Source organism: Danio rerio, chromosome 18, assembly GCF_052040795.2.
Source record: "Danio rerio strain M-AB ecotype USA chromosome 18, GRCz13ab, whole genome shotgun sequence".
Lineage (NCBI taxonomy): Eukaryota > Metazoa > Chordata > Actinopteri > Cypriniformes > Danionidae > Danio > Danio rerio.
In genome coordinates, this window is record NC_141038.1 from 44,810,594 (window position 1) to 44,828,426 (window position 17,833).

General features: G+C 38.1%; 1 protein-coding gene and 1 non-coding gene across 3 annotated transcripts in view; one reads left to right on the plus strand and one right to left on the minus strand.

The window, feature by feature from the left end:
* Positions 1 to 17,833, minus strand: part of grk7b (G protein-coupled receptor kinase 7b) — an 845,646-nt gene that overhangs the window by 753,513 nt on the left and 74,300 nt on the right. The gene's annotated exons all lie outside the window — the stretch shown is intronic.
* The window catches only part of LOC147832914 (uncharacterized), a 32,301-nt gene that overhangs the window by 6,775 nt on the left and 7,693 nt on the right, over positions 1 to 17,833 (plus strand). Inside the window, exons 3-5 of one of the 2 annotated variants that reach the window (XR_015515242.1) lie at positions 424 to 473; positions 2,692 to 2,750; positions 6,080 to 6,177. The exons of the other annotated variant lie outside the window; for it this stretch is intronic. This is a non-coding gene — a transcript (uncharacterized LOC147832914). The remainder of the gene's footprint in view (positions 1 to 423; positions 474 to 2,691; positions 2,751 to 6,079; positions 6,178 to 17,833) is intronic. 2 annotated transcript variants of the gene reach the window in all.

The following is a 17,833-nucleotide window of genomic DNA, read 5'->3' on the forward strand; positions in this document are numbered from 1 at the left end:
GCTGGAATATTTAGCAGGGAGATACAATTAAAATGGCATGCTTTATTATTTTAGCTTTATACTTAATGGAGAAATGCTAAATATCTGGAAATATATCCTTCATCTACAGATATATCAACTACAAATATATCTGCATATTTCCCCTCTCATCATGCCATAATAGGCTACGGAGACTATCAAAACATGTGCCAGCCAGCAAATATGTTGTCATCACAGCCCTACCGCATTCAGTTCACACAAATAAAGTGCGCCATTCATATTCAAGTCGGCTATGATTTCACTCTGTCATCAGAAACAAACATGGGTTTCATTTCATGACGGTTTAGGTGTCATTCATACTAAGACAATAGAGGTGTCTTTTGTAATTGCACTCTGTCCCATATGATTATATTATGTCTCTGTTTCTTTCACACACACCATAAGACAACGTGTGCTGGAGTGTGGCAAAACCTGATGGATTACCGTGATTAAAAGTGAGTGAAACTGGAGAGCTGCCTCTCACATCTGGAATCAACACACACACAGACACACGCACACACAAAGCACAATGCTAACAGTGTTTGAGCTAACAGCGTTATGCAATTGCCTTTGCTCCAGTCACACTGTCTTGCAGTATAAATTGTGTAGTCTGGATGCGGTGACATGTTTCCAGGTGAACGTCAAAGAACTTTTGTTTCAAAGCTGGTGGCAGATAGTTAGAGGAACGGATTGTTGAATATTTATTTTGTAAAAGCAACAGCATTTCATTGTTATTTACACAGAAACTTGACATTTGGTGAAGTCTGATTCAGCTAGGTAAAAGCACATTAGTGTGATAGAAAAGTTCACTCGATTGTGTAGCTGAACACTTTAAAGTACATTTAATTATGAGTAAAACTCTGATAAATTTACGGTAATGATAATCTACTAACAAATGGTAATGACTGAGTGGATTTGATGGGAAATTAGCTTTATTTCAATGACACTAGTGTTATTAAATGTCCATTTGAATTCTACTTAACGCATATAAACCCCCAGTACTTTCAGATAACAAAATGAAAGAAGTGAATAATACAATTTCATAGATGCATCTCTTTAAACACTTAAAAAAAGAATGTATATCATATATTGTGTACACTCCCTGACAAAAATTTGACGCCTATTCAAGTTTTAGGAACAACAAATAATAACTTGACTTCTACAGGGTGAGCCATTTATATGGATACACCTTAATAAAATTATTGGGAATTTCAAAAGAAAAACAACGGTGTGGTTTAAAAGTAACTTTATTCCTTCATGAGATATTTACAAGCCTCCTCACATATATTAATGTGCCACAAACAGGACTTTAATATCACCAACCATCCCCATTTTATTAAGGTGTATTCACATGGCCCACCCTGTAGTTGAAAACATTTGGTATCAGAAGTGGCTTATATGAAAGCCAAAGGACTCTAGATTATGCTTATTTTACCAAAATAAAATATGATCATGCCTTGATTTTTAATTATTTATTTAGGCCAGAAAAGGTCTGACTTTGCTTAGACAAAATATTGTCACTTAACCGAAATAATGTACAGTATAGAATATAGAGTCATGGTGCAGTGGAAAAAGAATTAATATTGTGTATGACTTCCATGAGCTTGGAGGACTGCATCCATATGTCTCTGCAATCACTTATTAATAGTCATCTGGAATGGCAAAGAAAGCGTTCTTGCAGGACTCTCAGAGCTCATCAAGATTCTTTGGATTCATCTTCAATGCCTCCACCATCTTATCCCAGACTTGCTCAATAATGTTCTTATCTGGTGATTGGGCTGGCCAATCCTGGAGCACCTTGACTTTCTTTGCTTTTACGAGCTTTGATGTGGAGGCTGAAGTATAAGGAGTGCTATCCTGCTGAAGAATTTGCCCTCTTCTGTGGTCCTTCTGCCACTTTTCCAAATGATCAACTAGACATCAAGTTATTGTTTGTTGCTATGGGATCGATGACAAGACTTTTGTCAGGTAGTGTATATCATACATGTCATTCATTTTTTTTTTCGGCTTAGTCCCTTTATTAATCTGGGGTCGCCACAGTCATCGACTTTCGCTGTAAGATTTAAGTGGTGTCGTTTGAAAGTATAGAATCTATATTTTATGCACATATGCATCACTTTGGTTTGTATTCTACTGTACAAAAGTTATTTACATTTACATTCACAGTATTTTGCATACCCGAGCTGGGTATTGAACATTGCTTCATTTTCATATTTTTCATATGGTCCATATATGACACATGTACAAGTTATAGCTCAAATGAAAGCTCTTGCCGGTGCTCATACGGTTTTAGTATTTTTTTTACTGAATTATATTCACATATCAAACAGTTGTCAAATGAAATTGCGGTGTTTCCATGGCGCAGAAGTGAAAACAATACATTTATGATCAATAAGCAGCCCCAGATAGCACAGACAGCTGTCATCTCTTACCTTATGCTGTGCGCTTCAGGGCCATTTCTCCTCTGTTTTTGAGGTGATGTGCATAAGTAATCCTTTTATATGTCTGACATGGTCCAAACACAGTGAATTATGCTTGATCAAACAAAAGAGTAGTGAAATATGAAAACATGATCGATCCCTGTGGCTTGTATAGCACCTCTCATCAGTTGCAATACAATAACTTTTGCATAGATTATGGTTGAGACATTTTTCTTTTTTCCTTTGATTACAGACATGTGCAGGAACCACCAAAATAAATTACAGCAACCTAGACCACACAGAACCTAAAAGGTACATGTTTAAATTTGAGTTCATAAAAAAAGCCCCTCTTTTTAGGTGTTTATGATAACACAGACAACATCTACATTTATTTTAAACACTTTCAATAGTGTTTTATGAAAATTTAAAGGGTTTTCTTTAAAATTATACCAAATTTTTGCATTTACACCTCTGCTTGTGGATTTGGGAAGCTTTTAAATGTGGGTAGGCAAAATCCAGGCAGAAATCCCAAAATATCATTAGGGTTTAAGTGGTTAAACATTTCAATAATTTTATCTAGTATTTATTGGCAAACTGGCGATCATCTGCCCATCTTTGCTCATAAAGAACTAAACCATCCTTGGATGCTTCTTTTTTTAACCAAATCATAATAACAATCTCTTGACATCACTTGTTTTAAATCAAATCATTATTTAATGAATCTATCTGATTACTAGCCCTAAACTGCTCCTGTCCCTCCTTTTTTTGGAACATGTCGCAGGTCTCAATGACAGGAAATTATGTATTTTACAAATGAAATTAAGTTGACCAGACAATACAAGTCAAAGTAAATTTAAAAATCACTTCTTCTTATGTTTTTATTAGTGTTTTCCATACTGTTTCTGTTTTGAGGTTGTAATTTATCTGTAACTAACATGCAGTTTAGACAGTTTATTTAGTTGGTATGCTACAGTGTGCTTCACGAAGTACAGCAGGATTTTTGAAAAATGACTCCGCTCCACTGAAGAAATAAAATCGTACATTTGAGTGTGAGTAAATATTGACTTCATTCTGGGGTTAAAGCAAATTTTGAATGTTTGCATATAGAATTTTTGCAATTCAATTAACTTGCTGTTTTTGGACAGCACTTCATGTTAAACGTCAAAGCAAGGATTACCAGAAGGAAAAACAGATCTGTCCACAGATCAGTGGCGGAGAAAGTGTGTTTGCACTGCGTCTGTCACTGTTTATATGGTTGTGCGCTGATAAGCAATCAGTTTATTTGTGATGTGTACTTAGGAGCCAGAGAAGGAGGGAAATTGGGAGATAAATAGTGTTTTATCTGTCAAAGATAAACAGAGGATCAGCAACTACATTGTGCACCTACTCTTCCCTCAGATCTGTCCTTCATGATGAAGCCATTTTTTCTATTTTAAATACTGTGATATACACTCACCGGCCACTCTATTAGGTACACCCTGCAGCCCAAGAACGGTTACTCACTGAAGCTAAGCAGGGCTGAGCCTGGTTAGTACCTGGATGGGAGACCACTAGGGAACACCAGGTTGCTGTTGGAAGTGGTGTTAGTGAGGCCAGCAGGGGGCGCTCAACCTGAGGTCTGTGTGAGTCCTAATGCCCCAGTAAAAGTGAAGGGGACACTACACTGTCAGTGGGCGCCGTCTTTCGGATGAGACGTTAAACCGAGGTCCTGACTCTCTGTGGTCATTAAAAATCCCATGGCACTTCTCGTGAAAGAGCAGGGGTGTAACCCCGGTGTCCTGGCCAAAGTCCCTCTATCAGCCCATACTATCATGGCCTCCCAATCATCCCCTTCCACCGAATTGGCTCTATCACTGTCTCTCCACTCCACCAATAGCTGGTGTGTGGTGAGTGCACTGGCGCCGTTGTCCTGTGGCTGCCGTCGCATCATCCAAGTGGATGCTGCACACTGGTGGTGGTGTGGAGAGACCCCCCTCATGATTGTGAAGCGCTTTGTGTGTATGGCCATACACAATAAATGCGCTATATAAATACACATTACATTACATTACATTACATTACACCCTACTAGTACCGTGTTCGACCCCCTATTGCCTTTAGAACTGCCCTAATCCTTCGTGGTATAGATTCAACAAGATACTGGAAATATTCTTCAGAGATTTTGGTCCATATTGAAATGATAGCATCATGCAATTGCTGCAGATTTGGTGGCTGCACATCCAAAATGCGAATCTCCCGTTCCACCACATCCCAAAGGTGCTCTATTAGATTGAGGTCTGGTGACTGTGGAGACCATTTGAGGTGAGGCCCCCACCAGCCTGAATTGTTGATACAAAGCATGATGGATCCATGCTTTCATGTTGGTGATGCCAAATTCTGACCCTACTATCCAAATGTTGCAGCAGAAATCGAAACTCATCAGACCAGGCAATGTTTTTCAAATCTTCTATTGTCCAATTTTATGAGCCTGTGCCAATTGTAGCCTTAGTTTCCTGTTCATAGCTGACAGGAGTGGCACCCAGTGTGGTCTTCTGAAGCTTTAGTCCATCTGGCTCAAGGTTGTGCCGTCAGAGATGCTCTTCTGCATACCTCAGTAGTTACGAGTGGTTATTAGAGTTACTGTTGCCTTTCTATCAGCTCCAACCGGTCTGGCCATTCTCCTCTGACCCCTGGCCTCAAGGCATTTGTGCCCACAGAACTGCCACTAACTGGATATTTTCTCTTTTTAGACCATTCTCTGTAAACCCTAGAGATGGATGTGCATGAAAATCCCAGTAGATCAGCAGTTTCTGAAATACTCAGACCAGCCCGTCTGACACCAACAACCATGCCACATTCAAAGTCCCTTAAATCATCTTTCTTCCGCATTCTGATGCTCGGACTTGACCATGTCTACATGCCTAAATGCATTGAGTTGCTGCCATGTGATTAGCTGATTTGAAATTTGCATTGACAAGCAGTTGGATATATGCACCTAAAAAAGTGTCTGGTGAGTGTAGTTGGAATACATAAATTATATGGAATAGTTCAACAGAATACTTAAAGAGGACCGAAATAGGTGCTATTGTAGCTCCTATACAGTTGAAGTCAAAAATATTCTCAATAGATGTTTAACAGAGCAAGGGATTTTTCACAGAATTTTATACAATATTTTTTCTTCTGGAGAAAAAATATACAGGGGAGGAGGGGCTAATAATAATGTCTTCAACTGTATCTGTTCATAAACCTACAAGTGTTTTATGAACATTCAAAATAATCTATCAAATGCTGTTTTGAGCTGAGCAGTTGTTCAACAGAGCAGAAACAGATTTTAAAGGTCAGAGAAAGAGTAAGAGACAGTTTAGGAAAGTGAACTGAAAACAATGAACCGAACAAATGAGAGCGAGTGTTAGTATTTTCAGCAGTTAACCTTCACCTCATTGTTTTTATGAAGCTTGAACTTTCTGGGCAAGCACACAACTGCTTTTAACCTCCCAGTGGGAGCCATGTAATGGAAATCTACATTACCGTAGCTGGAAACGTGGATGGGCAGCCCTTTCTATCCAACAGTAGTGCCACGTAATTATAGTATAGTAGGCCATGGATAAGCCAAAATTTTACAACCAGCTCCTTAATATACTGTTTGCCCTACTCCCAAACAGCAAAGACCCATAGAGGCATGTACTGTACAAGACCCCTAAGAGATGGAATACAAGGTATACCGCGGTTTGGAAAATGCAAGGTTTAAAAACCGTAAAAGGTATGTGTAAAATTTTTTATTTAGGTTTTTTTTTTTTTTTTTTTTGTAGAGCTTTTTAGGACAACAGTATCTCCAGCACAATATATATAGTCACCTTTAAATTATAAGGTTCTAGCTGACATTTTTGTCAGATTGGAGTTATTGACATATTATTATTAAATGACAACTTATTTACATTATGGGAAGTTTTTTTATAGGTTGTTTATATCTTAAGACTTTTTTTATTTAAAAAACAAATGTTACACACATACTGTTTGCTATGGAATGCAAAAACTTTAAAGCTCATTATCTCAAAATGATTCAGAATGCAGATAGAACCTCACTGTTAACCCTTACTGTAGATTATGCAGTAAATAACAGTAAAATAGCCAGTATTTTGCTGTAATAACAGGAAACTGTATTTTACTGTAAAAAAAGCCTGGTGAGGGCTAGCAGTGCTTATAATTACAAGGTTATGATATCTAAAGATGTCATTTTAAATTGTAAAGAAATCGTTGCTTTTGAAACTAATGAAGACAAAAGAAGTCAATGATTTATTTCAATTATTGAGCCTGACATGTTTACTGTTACAAAATATTTTAAATGTTTCTCAAAATAAAATATATTGTGTTCAAAGGGGGAAAAGTTTATGTTTTTTACCCAGAAATTTTTAAAGAACAGATTTTAGAGCAGTATTCACAATACTGTGAACCGTGATATTTTTTACAAGGTTATCGTAACTTTAGAGTCTTATACCTGCGCATGCCTACTAATGAGAAGTTGACAGATGAAGATTACTGTATGATGACCGAAATGACCTTAAACACCAAGCAGGCACAAGTTGTCAACATGACGTCACATTGTACCCTAACGTCATGGGGATGCTGCATTTTGTTAGGAAATAAAAATCGAATTGACGTCAGAACTTAACGTTAGGCTAACATCAATGTCCAACGTTCAACCTAAAACCAACCAAATATCAACGTCTAATGATGTTACAGCTTAACGTTATGTGGACGTTACCACTATGACGTCTAACAGACGTTGGATTTTGGTCGCCATACCTGACAAATAAATGTCAGTATCTGACATCAATATGATGTTGGTTTAAGATGTTGGCTCGACGTTGGAATTTGATCACTTTCTAACAACCTAAAATCAACCATATATAAACGCCATTTTATATCATTGTTGGACGTCACAATAACATTGTCTTTAGAAGCTGGCTAGACATTGAGTTTTGGTCACCTAATGCCACAAGCTAAATCTAACCTAATATTAACGTTTTATGATGTTGTGTACCTGCTGGGCAATAACTCGATGCACTACAGAATGTTACGTTTACACACGTATGTGCAAATTACATGTAAACGCATCAGCTTTTCACAGCGTATACTCACTAATTATTACTTTTGAGTACTTTTGAAATGGCTACTTTTTACTCAAACTTTGAGTGATATTTACTACAGATACTTTTACTCGCACTACATTTTTAGGCAAGTAGCGGTACTTTTACCTAAGTATGATATTTCAGTACTGGGTCTGGTGGGAGCAAGTTGTTGTTTACCGCGTCGGCGTCTCCACACATGCTCTCACTTTCTACATTATTAAACCACTGAGAAGTACCACATTGTCTCAAGTTTATTGAGGTACAAAATGGAATGCCTCAATAAATCCGATCTGCCTGTTTACATGATAGTCACATATCCAATTTATATCTGATTTATTTACACATATGAGGAGCCCTGAAACCAATCTCTGAATATCTGACTGCATGCGTTTTAGAGACAGTTATAGAACAGATCCAATCTTTTTCACATACATAGACTGTAAAAGATATGGACGTAGTGTCCGTGATGTCACCCATAGGTTTCTGAACACTGCAAAATAAGCTACAAGTAGGCGCGGCCAACCATCGCCATTTTGTTCGCGCATCATCGAACTGACCGGGGGATACTAAACAAGGGCAAAGAGGCGGTGCGTGAGCAGAGCTTCAGACGCATGCTGGCATTTTTCTTAGACCTGGCTTAGATAGACTTTAGTATGGGAGAAAGGCTTAATACTTCATTACATGCGACTCGTTTGTGTTCTGACCACTTGTGCTTGGTTGTATACTATCAATAAAGTGTTTAGACTTTTAAAAACACCGCTGTAATACATTGAGCCACTTAACACTGTTCTTATGACGTTTTTCTACAGGAGGAAAACGCAAATTAATTCCAAACACTTCAAATATAGTCTGTTAGTAAATGCAAGGCTAATTATGAAATCCAGGCAATACACTGTTTGACAACATTTCAGATGACTGTTCTATAGCCTACAGCTAATTAATCTGTCAGATTCTGGAGTGCTTTACAGGTCTAAAGACAATTATAAATGATAAATGATCTTAAATAAAACAAATACATTTATAGAGATGGTATATAAGTATATAACTTCAATCACCTGGGAAATGGAGGCAACTTGAACGGTTAGTAAGCACAATTAAGTGCACACAGCATGCCATATTATCTAATAATTGTAGGAAATAATTCCAAAAGGCAACAGACTGTGTAAAGAAACATTAACCAAAACAAAAACACGATGTATATGCTGAGTTCAGCAGCTAATCAGCCGGAATCAGCTGAGGTGACGAAACAGCAAACAGTGAGACCTAACTGTCACTGAAGTGGCCATGCCCTTAATTTAACTTATTAAAAAGGAAACAGATGAGTTGTTTTTAAAAATCCACCCCCCTCATAGTTGTCTTGAAAGGTAATCATGACTTTATTTACCAAAGCCATCTTCTGTACTGGGCTGTAAACATGTACCAGCTGTAAATATGGGCAATTTACCATTGCAGTCAGAAATCATCTGGATTTCCTGGAGCCAGCCCCCCAAGGAGAGTTTTATGTACTTCCGTATTGGCTTCCCGAGGGAGAGAGGGAGTTTGCCGCTTGGTCATATATGAGAAAAAAATCGGAACTGGCTCACATTTTACTGGCAGCGTAAATGGGGCCATAGTGTACATAACTGATGAGAAAGAATAAAACAAAAATAACCAAAGTAATATCAACAACAAGAAAAAGTAGTAGGGCTGGGGTTCCCAAACTTTTCAACCCGCGACCCCCAAAATAACAATGCCAGTGACTCGCGACCCCCAATATCCTCTGAGGTGGTTTTACATACAGAAACCTTGCATGCAAGGTCCCATTAGAGCCAAGTCTATTTTTCGTTTAATTTTCTTTAATGTATGTCAGTGCTGTAAATGTGCTAGAAAGTTTAACCTGGTGTTATAAAATCAATCTGCTGCATCTGACGCTATTGCTGTGTCTTTTAATGTAATTACCCCAGGGGTCAAAATCCAATAGAACTAGTAACTATAATCTACTATAGTAACTATATATAGTAACTATAAACCACTATTTTTTCTTTTCAGTAGGTTATGGATAAAATTATTATTCTTATGGTTTAATAAAAATAAATAGATTTTTGGAAATCACCAGGGGCCTCATGCTATCAACGCTGCGTACACACAAAAACTTTGCATACGCCAGGTTTCACGCTCAGAATCGCTCACGTTTGAATTTACTAACGATGAACTGAACGTGGGAATGTGCGCAGCTTCACGGCAGCTTTATGGCTGACATACGCACATTTTTTGTGCGTGTCTGTTTTATTTCCATTGGCGACTCCTAGAGGCAGTTGTGTTAAATTCCTCTCTACAAAGTGTCTGAGCCTTGCAATGGCAGCTGTATGAGACGGGTTCATCTAGCAGGTATATAAGGTTTCCATACCATACGGTTGACCAGCTAAACATTAAAGCACAATTTGCAGCGGTCGCCTGTTTTCCCAATGTAATCTGAGCTATCTACTGCACACACAGTGCTATAAAGACACTATCTGAAGATGAATTCGCATACGTGAATCAGAAACATTTCCATTCGATAAATGTGCAAATAAAATATGATGCACAGACTTATTGATGATTCCTACTTGTCTTTCTCGTGATAATTAGTTGGCAATTGATCTGTAGCGGTGGGAAAAAAGAAGAAAGAGTTCATTAGACGCTGGATTCGAACCGAGTTCATGCTCGAACGTGTCAAAACATGAAATTCTGTGTCTTACGAGCTGCGCCACTGAGACTGATATAGATGCTGCAACATTTTTCAGCTATAAATCACACTGTTTCTTTTTTAATTCACTCGGTGCAATGTTCAGACCCAACTGTGTTAACCGCATTAGCTAAACTCTCCCACTATATATTTATTTTTTTGTTGGTAATTCCGGAGAACAAACTTGCAAATAACATCGCTTTTCTCCGGTCTACCTCCGAAAGCAGCACCTCCAATTCACATTCTGTTCAAAGTTTCTCTTTTGGCTTACTTTTGCCATTGCTTTTTCGTTGGGTTTTGCAAAAGTATAGTCATTAGCATATTCATACGGGGGAGGAGGCAGGGAGGGGTTTTGTGCTCGTGCATGTTGCGCTCAGTTTAACGTTCATTAGGATGTACAAAAGAATATGCGTGAGATTCGGCGTACGCAGTGTTTCATACATCTGAATTTTTTTCTGCGTACGCACATTTACAGCTTTGTGCGTACGCAATGTTTTAATATGATTTCCACGCAAGTCTTCGTACATGAGGCCCCAGGTGACCCCCCCCTCCCCCGAGGGGTCCCAACCCCCACTTTGAGAACCACTGAAGTAGGGAATTCTGGAAAAGTGAATTTACGATTATTAAGCCTAAAAACCGTTAACCAGGTTACAGATTTTTGCAGCTCAAATTTTCCTGATGAAACCAGACATTTTTTACAGTGTATTTGCATACAGATATCTCTTAAAGTAATGTGACAGCAAACAACAGAACTGTTAAAATCTCCATTACTAAGTGCCAACCCGATGAATCCTTTGAGGACAGTGGAAAAAAAAGCGAATAGTTCTTTCCCTCTTGCTCGTCTTGTCTTTCCATCAGCTCCTTTGATCAGCGTTTCATATTAGAGGGGGCTGATCTCAGCTTTGAGACTCCAGTATAAATCATCCACTCGACTGTCAGAGGGCACATGAATAACAGCGCAATCAGCTCCGTTCACACATGCTCTTCATCCCTGCCCTCCCAACAGCCATCAGCACCTGGCACAAGAGAACACACGCACACACATATACTGTACTATCTGTGTTTTGTCTGTCACACACGCTCACACCCACATTTCAAATCCCCACCACTGTCACACACAAGATACCTATTAATAAGACTGAAATAGCAGCAGATACGGGAAAACAAGAAGAGATATATTCTTTTTACTGTCGTTGCATACTGTATATGCAACTTTCCTCTTGTTGTTTGGCCTCTTATAATATAAATGGTGAATTTTTTAAAATGTAAATTATACTGTCTATTATTACAGCTTTCTTTGTAAACTAAAGATTATAGAACAGGCCTCTTTTAGTTGTTGTTTTTAAGCATTTAGATGAGACGGAATTTGTAGCATTGCTTCTGCACTGCAAAAAATGCTTTTCTTACTTAGATTTTTTTGTCTTGTTTCTAGTCCAAGTAATTAAACATTCCTAAATCAGGAAGAATTTTCTAGACAAGCAAAACATATTGTCTTGTTTTGAGAAATAATATGCCAATATTAAGTGAGTTTTTCCTTAAAACAAGAAAAATAATCTGCCAATGGGGTAAGCAAAATAATCTTACGTCAAAAGAAAAAACAAGATTAATTTGCTCACCCCATTGGCAGATTATTTTGCTTGTTTTAAGGAAAAACTCACTAAATATTGGCATATTATTTCTCAAAACAAGACAATATGTTTTGCTTGTCTAGAAAATGCTTCTTGATATAAGAAAATTTAGATATTTAAACTAGAAACAAGACAAAAAAATCTAAGCAAGAAAGTTTAATAAATGTTTACATGTTTTAGACATTGTAATGATTGCCTAGAAACATTTCAAAGACAATCTACAGATACTACCCAGATGAGAGTAAACAGATAAGAACTTGAAAAGTAACTTATGGTCAACAGACTATCTAAAGGGGGACCATCAAAATAAAGTGTTACCAGCATTTTTGCAGTGTGATATTGTTTGTTGTCTTGACAAAGTCCTACCAATAGCAGACAAGGACGAGTATGGCCATTTAAAAATGCTGATTAAACTATTTAAAAGTTAGGTGTCAGCAAGTGTCTTGTACAAGATTTTTAATACAAGTTTTTTTTTAATGTAATTTGCAAAGGAAATGCTGAATTTTCAGTAGCCATTTATTCAGTCTGCAGTTACACATCTTCAAAAAACGATTCTAATATGCTGATTTATTCTATTTAAAATGCTTTGCATCCTTTCTGATTACATTTACTAATTAATTTAGTAAGTAATTAATTATTATGTATATCTCCAGATATCTCCAGATTCATATAATTATCTATATATTACTATCTATCTGTCTGTCTGTCCGTCCGTCCAACCGTCCGTCCATCTATTGTTTGTTCTATCATTCATTCTATCTATTAAAATCATGTTCAGCAGGCTTTATATTTAATCACTTACATTTTCTATGATGTAGCTTTAGGGCAGGGGTGGCCAAACTTTTTTTATATGAAGGGCCAAAAACCAAATATCTTACCAAATTCTCTGCTTTGTCCTCAATGCGTCGTATGTACATTTGAAGCTAAATCCATTTACACCATTTGAATGGAAACATTTAATTTCAATTAGCTTTTTGTAGTTTAACAATAAAACAAACATATAAAAACATACATTTAAATTCAGTTGACAATCTCTGTTCTATTCTCAGATAGGATGGCGGGCCAATTCAAAGGTTATGATGGGCCAACTTTGGTCCATGGGCCCTAGTTTGGGCATCTCTGCTGTAGGGTAAATAAAAGAACCGACACATGAATCATTTGCTGATGGTTTAAAAATCTAAAACGCTAAAATGAACATGTATAATAACATTAAAAAGGCTACTATTTGTTGAGAAATGATTCAAGTTCATATTGTTTTGTGATTATCTGTATAATACTGTATAATTAAAGCCTTAAACAAAAGTTATCACCATTGCACTGCTAATTAAAAAGTCATTCTCTTGTGATATTTATGTCTTGTGGTTGAATATGAAATCACTGTTAATTATGAGCATAACCTTGTGAGAGTAATCTGTGACCAGACACTTGACTTCTAGATATGCATATGTAATAATGCACTGTAAAAATTATTTGTAAATGATCAGTTTTCCGTATTTTGTGATTCATGTTTTAATTTTTTTTAATTATTTATGTTTTTAAATTTCATTATGAGACCTTGATCTTTCTTTTGACAACTTTTAACCTTAAAAAGTTGGAAAGTCACTTTTATGAACGTTTTTAATAGTTTAAAGTGATGTATTGTCTGAGTTAGTGTTGTATATTACGCTGCAAAACCTTGTAATAAGCTGCCAGTACAGAAACATTTTCTGTTATTTTACAAATTTGTTTCTCTATATATTATTTCTTATACGGTACATTATTTCAAACTACTAAAATGTGAATAAAAGTCACTTTGTTAAACTGTAGAGCAAAAGTGGACAGGGCAGAGATCGTCATGCAATAATGCAATTCACAACCGTAAATAAACGGAAAACATAAAATACAGAACCTGCTAATTAACAGATGTTTTTTACAGTGTGATAGTGAAAGATTCAAATGCAAATGGATATTAAAACAAAAGACCTCTTCCAAACACACCTGAACCCATCATGTACCCCAGCTCTCCAAGCCTGACCCCTCTTTAGTCTTACTATCAAACACATACACACACCCCACCCCAATAGATTGTTAGCGCTTCTGTCGAGCCATGCAAGGCCTATTAATAACGTGTGGATAGATGGGAGAGTCAGGTGGCCCAAGGGGGAGACATCCTGACATTGGGGCCCACTGAAGAGGCCTGGCGCTCAGTTACTGAATGACAAACAGCCCCTCAGACATATCCAGAGAGTTGCTGTTAACCTGCATCACAGGCCAGGAGAGGTGACAGTGTTAAAGGCTCTTTATGCTGTCAGTACAGGATCCACTCACTGAGCAATAACTATATTAAACCCTGAGACAGACAGTGCATGTCTGTACGCCAGTATAATTTTATGCCAGCATTGAAAAGGTCATCCAAATACTTTAAACACCCTAGCAATTGCATAGCAATGCCTTATCAACCCCTTAGGAATACTACTAAGCAACACCCTCAAAACTACACAGAAAACCATAGCAATGCCCTTGAAATCACTTAGAGAGTACCTTAGCAATCACACCTGCAAGCCACCATGATCTAATCACCTTAGAAATCCCATCAGAACACATCGGCAGCCACCGAGACCACCTTAGCAACTGACCCTTCACCCTTCACTGCAGTTTGGTTTAAAGGCGTATGCATGTCTATAAAAGCTCCCACAGTTGCAGTGCATGTCTGAGCACAAACTAAGCCAAAAGATTCAATGAATTGTCTCGAGACCTCCGATATAGTATCAAGGCAATGATCTGGGGAATAGTTCAGTTAGCGCAGTGGCCTTCATCATCTGTAAATTAAAGATGTCTGGAACCTAAAGGAGAAGGGAGGTGAAAAAGAATCTGATGGTCACACTGAAAGTGTCTCCGGTGTTTCCTTGAGAAAGGAGAACCTTGCAGAAGAACAACCATCACTGCAGCACTACACCTATCAGGCCTGTAAAGTATGTTAGAGTGGACAAACTTCATGGCAGCATGCCTAAGATTGCATACATGCACCTGAAGGACTCTCAGAAACAAACATTTCTGGTCCAACGCAACATAAATTCTCTTGATCATCACCTGGCCAAAACCATACAGTGAGGTGTGGTGGTGCAGCACCATGCTGTGAGGATACTTTTGCTGGGAGACTATTAGGCTTGAGAGAAAGATAAATGGAGACAGCACTCTGGGCCTAATGCCCTGCTCACACTGTGCCACGGTGTGGTTGTCGGGGACAACTCTGGAAATGCTAAATATTCCAGTAATCATCTGTAATCTTTGATTGTTGGTTTGATATATTCACAGACTGACACTTACTGGTCGTTGTGATGAAATTTTCACTGTAATGAAGTTTTTTAAGTGTCAGAGGATTTCACAGTGTCAGCTGGGCTGGGCTGGGCTTAAGATTAGGGCAAAGGGACTGTTCTGTGAAAGTATTTGAGTGGCTCAGCCAGAACCCAGACCAAATGATTTCTGGAGAGATCTGAAAAGGATGCACTGATGCTTGGTACTGCAAAGAAGAATGTCAGAAACTGACCAAAAGTACTTAGGTAGCAAAGAATTCTGGCCCAGATTCGGCATAAAGCTGGACAGCAGGCATTCATCCGGCACTGGCATACAGCATGTGGGACAAACATGGCCCGGGTGTGACAGAGGTGGCACCGCCTTTAAGGCGGCCTACAAGATTTGGGGCAGATGTAATATGTAGTATTTAGCGGAAATGTTAAAAATTGATATGTAAGTTTGGTCTGTTTGGACCCACATTTAAAATATGTTAAAATAATATTTGAGAAAAGAAAAAAATTTATCCAATCAGGTCACCTTGAGAAAAATCACGCCCATAGTGTGCCTAAAGCCCAATGCTTCAGGGGTTTATCAGTTTCATTACAATCCTGAAACACCAACTTAACTGGCCCAATTCAGGCCCAGTTATGAGTTGTTAACTTGAATGTGACTTGACTTAGATATGGTCCATGTTTGGCCCTTGTCTGGAGGCCAGACTTGGTCCAGTCATGTACCATAACTCACTACAGCCAAGCAAAATCTGATTGTGTGAGCCAGAGCTGGACCAGAGAAAATTTGCTATGTAGTGCCAAACTTGAGGAATCATGCTCAAAAAACAATTGCGGTTGTAGAAGCTGAAGGTGTTTCAAAAAATATTGGGCAAATGCTGTGAATGCCCTTTTTCAATTACATAATTAAATAAATGTACAGATTTTATTTCAAACAAACATTTTTTTTTTCTGTTGTCATCATGGGCTGGTGTTTGTAGAATTTGGAAGGACTAAATTAATATGTTGCTCACTGCTCTCTGTATATATGATTTCAGTAGCAAGAATATGAGGCTTCTGGTTTGGTCACTCAGCACATGTGTTTGCCACCAGGGCCCCTGAACATGCTGTAAGATTACACACACACTCCAATGGTGCCATCCATCATATAGCAAATAAGACAAGTCAAACGGAGACTCAATAGTCTAACACTGACATATGCATGCACACACGCACACTCTCATATACAGTATGTCTGTTTTTCTATCCTTGTGGGGACTCTTTTTAGACATTCATTCATTAATTTACCTTTGGTTTAGTCTCTGATTTATCAGAGGTCTCCACAGCGGAATGAACCGCCAGCTATTCCAGCATATGTTTTAAATCAAAAAGTTACTAATAACTTTAATCAACTAGGAACTAATTGCTTTTAACAGATAAAGTTATTATAAGCATAGTTAACTCGCAGTTATATAGTATAAAGGTGATGTCTAGGTTGTTAGGCGACCATCAAGCATTTTCTCAGAGGATGACAAGCTGACAAAACATTGCTGTCACTCTGATACGAGTTTTATTTATGGAGAAAATTATAAATCACTGCAGTGTTTGGGTGATTTGTGTTGTCTGAAATAATTAGTCTACCGAAATGTGGATGTTCCACACAAGCTGATCAGTCAGTTCTTGTCACGTGACTCATGGTCACGCACACTCTCATATACAGTATGTCTGTTTTTCTATCCTTGTGGGGACTCTTTTTAGACATTCATTCATTAATTTACCTTTGGTTTAGTCTCTGATTTATCAGAGGTCTCCACAGCGGAATGAACCGCCAGCTATTCCATCATATGTTTTAAATCAAATCACTTTAATTGATTTGCACACAGCACTATGATGAGTGAAAAGCTTAGACTGGGCAGCGGATGCACTTTCAGCCACAACCCAGTACTGGGAAACACACATACACCCTCACATTCACACTCATTCACTACAGCCAATTTACTTGATTCAATTCGCCTATAGCTCATGTCTTTGGACTGTGGGGAAAACCAAAGCAGCCAGTGGAAACCCATGCTAACACAGCGAGCTTTACAGACATAATGATTTATTTAATCTCCCTTAATTCCTTACCCCAAACCCTACTACTAAACCTGTCCCTTATAGAAAACATTTAGCATTTTAACTTAATTAAAATACTTCATGGTGACTCCAAATCTTAATTTAGTTTTGCACGGTGTCCCCATTAGTTGGTGTGGATTCAAGTTGAAGTCATACCCATTTGGGATATAAAGCCATGAACAAACACACATACATGCGCACACTCATATGGACCCCCTTCATTTATCCACTCCCGTTAAATAGTGAAAAAATGCTTGTGGAAATATCACCAGATTCACTTTTTCTGCAGAACAAGGCCGCTTTCAGGATGGCTGATAATTTACCCAGTGTTTCCTTTCAGGCCTGAAGCACAGGGGAGTGTGGGTCAGAGGGGTTCTCAAAACCTCAAATCCACAAACTCTTCCTGGTCTTCAGCTCCAGGCCCATGGGGGAACAACCTCATAACTGTGTCTCCTTACTGAACATGAAAATACGAATCAATCAGTGCTGCCATTATGAGCTGGATGGCTGCAGCCTCTCGTTTGTCATTCTGACGACTTCTACACAACGCTCCTCCACCAGACGAGCTGTTAGCCTTGGA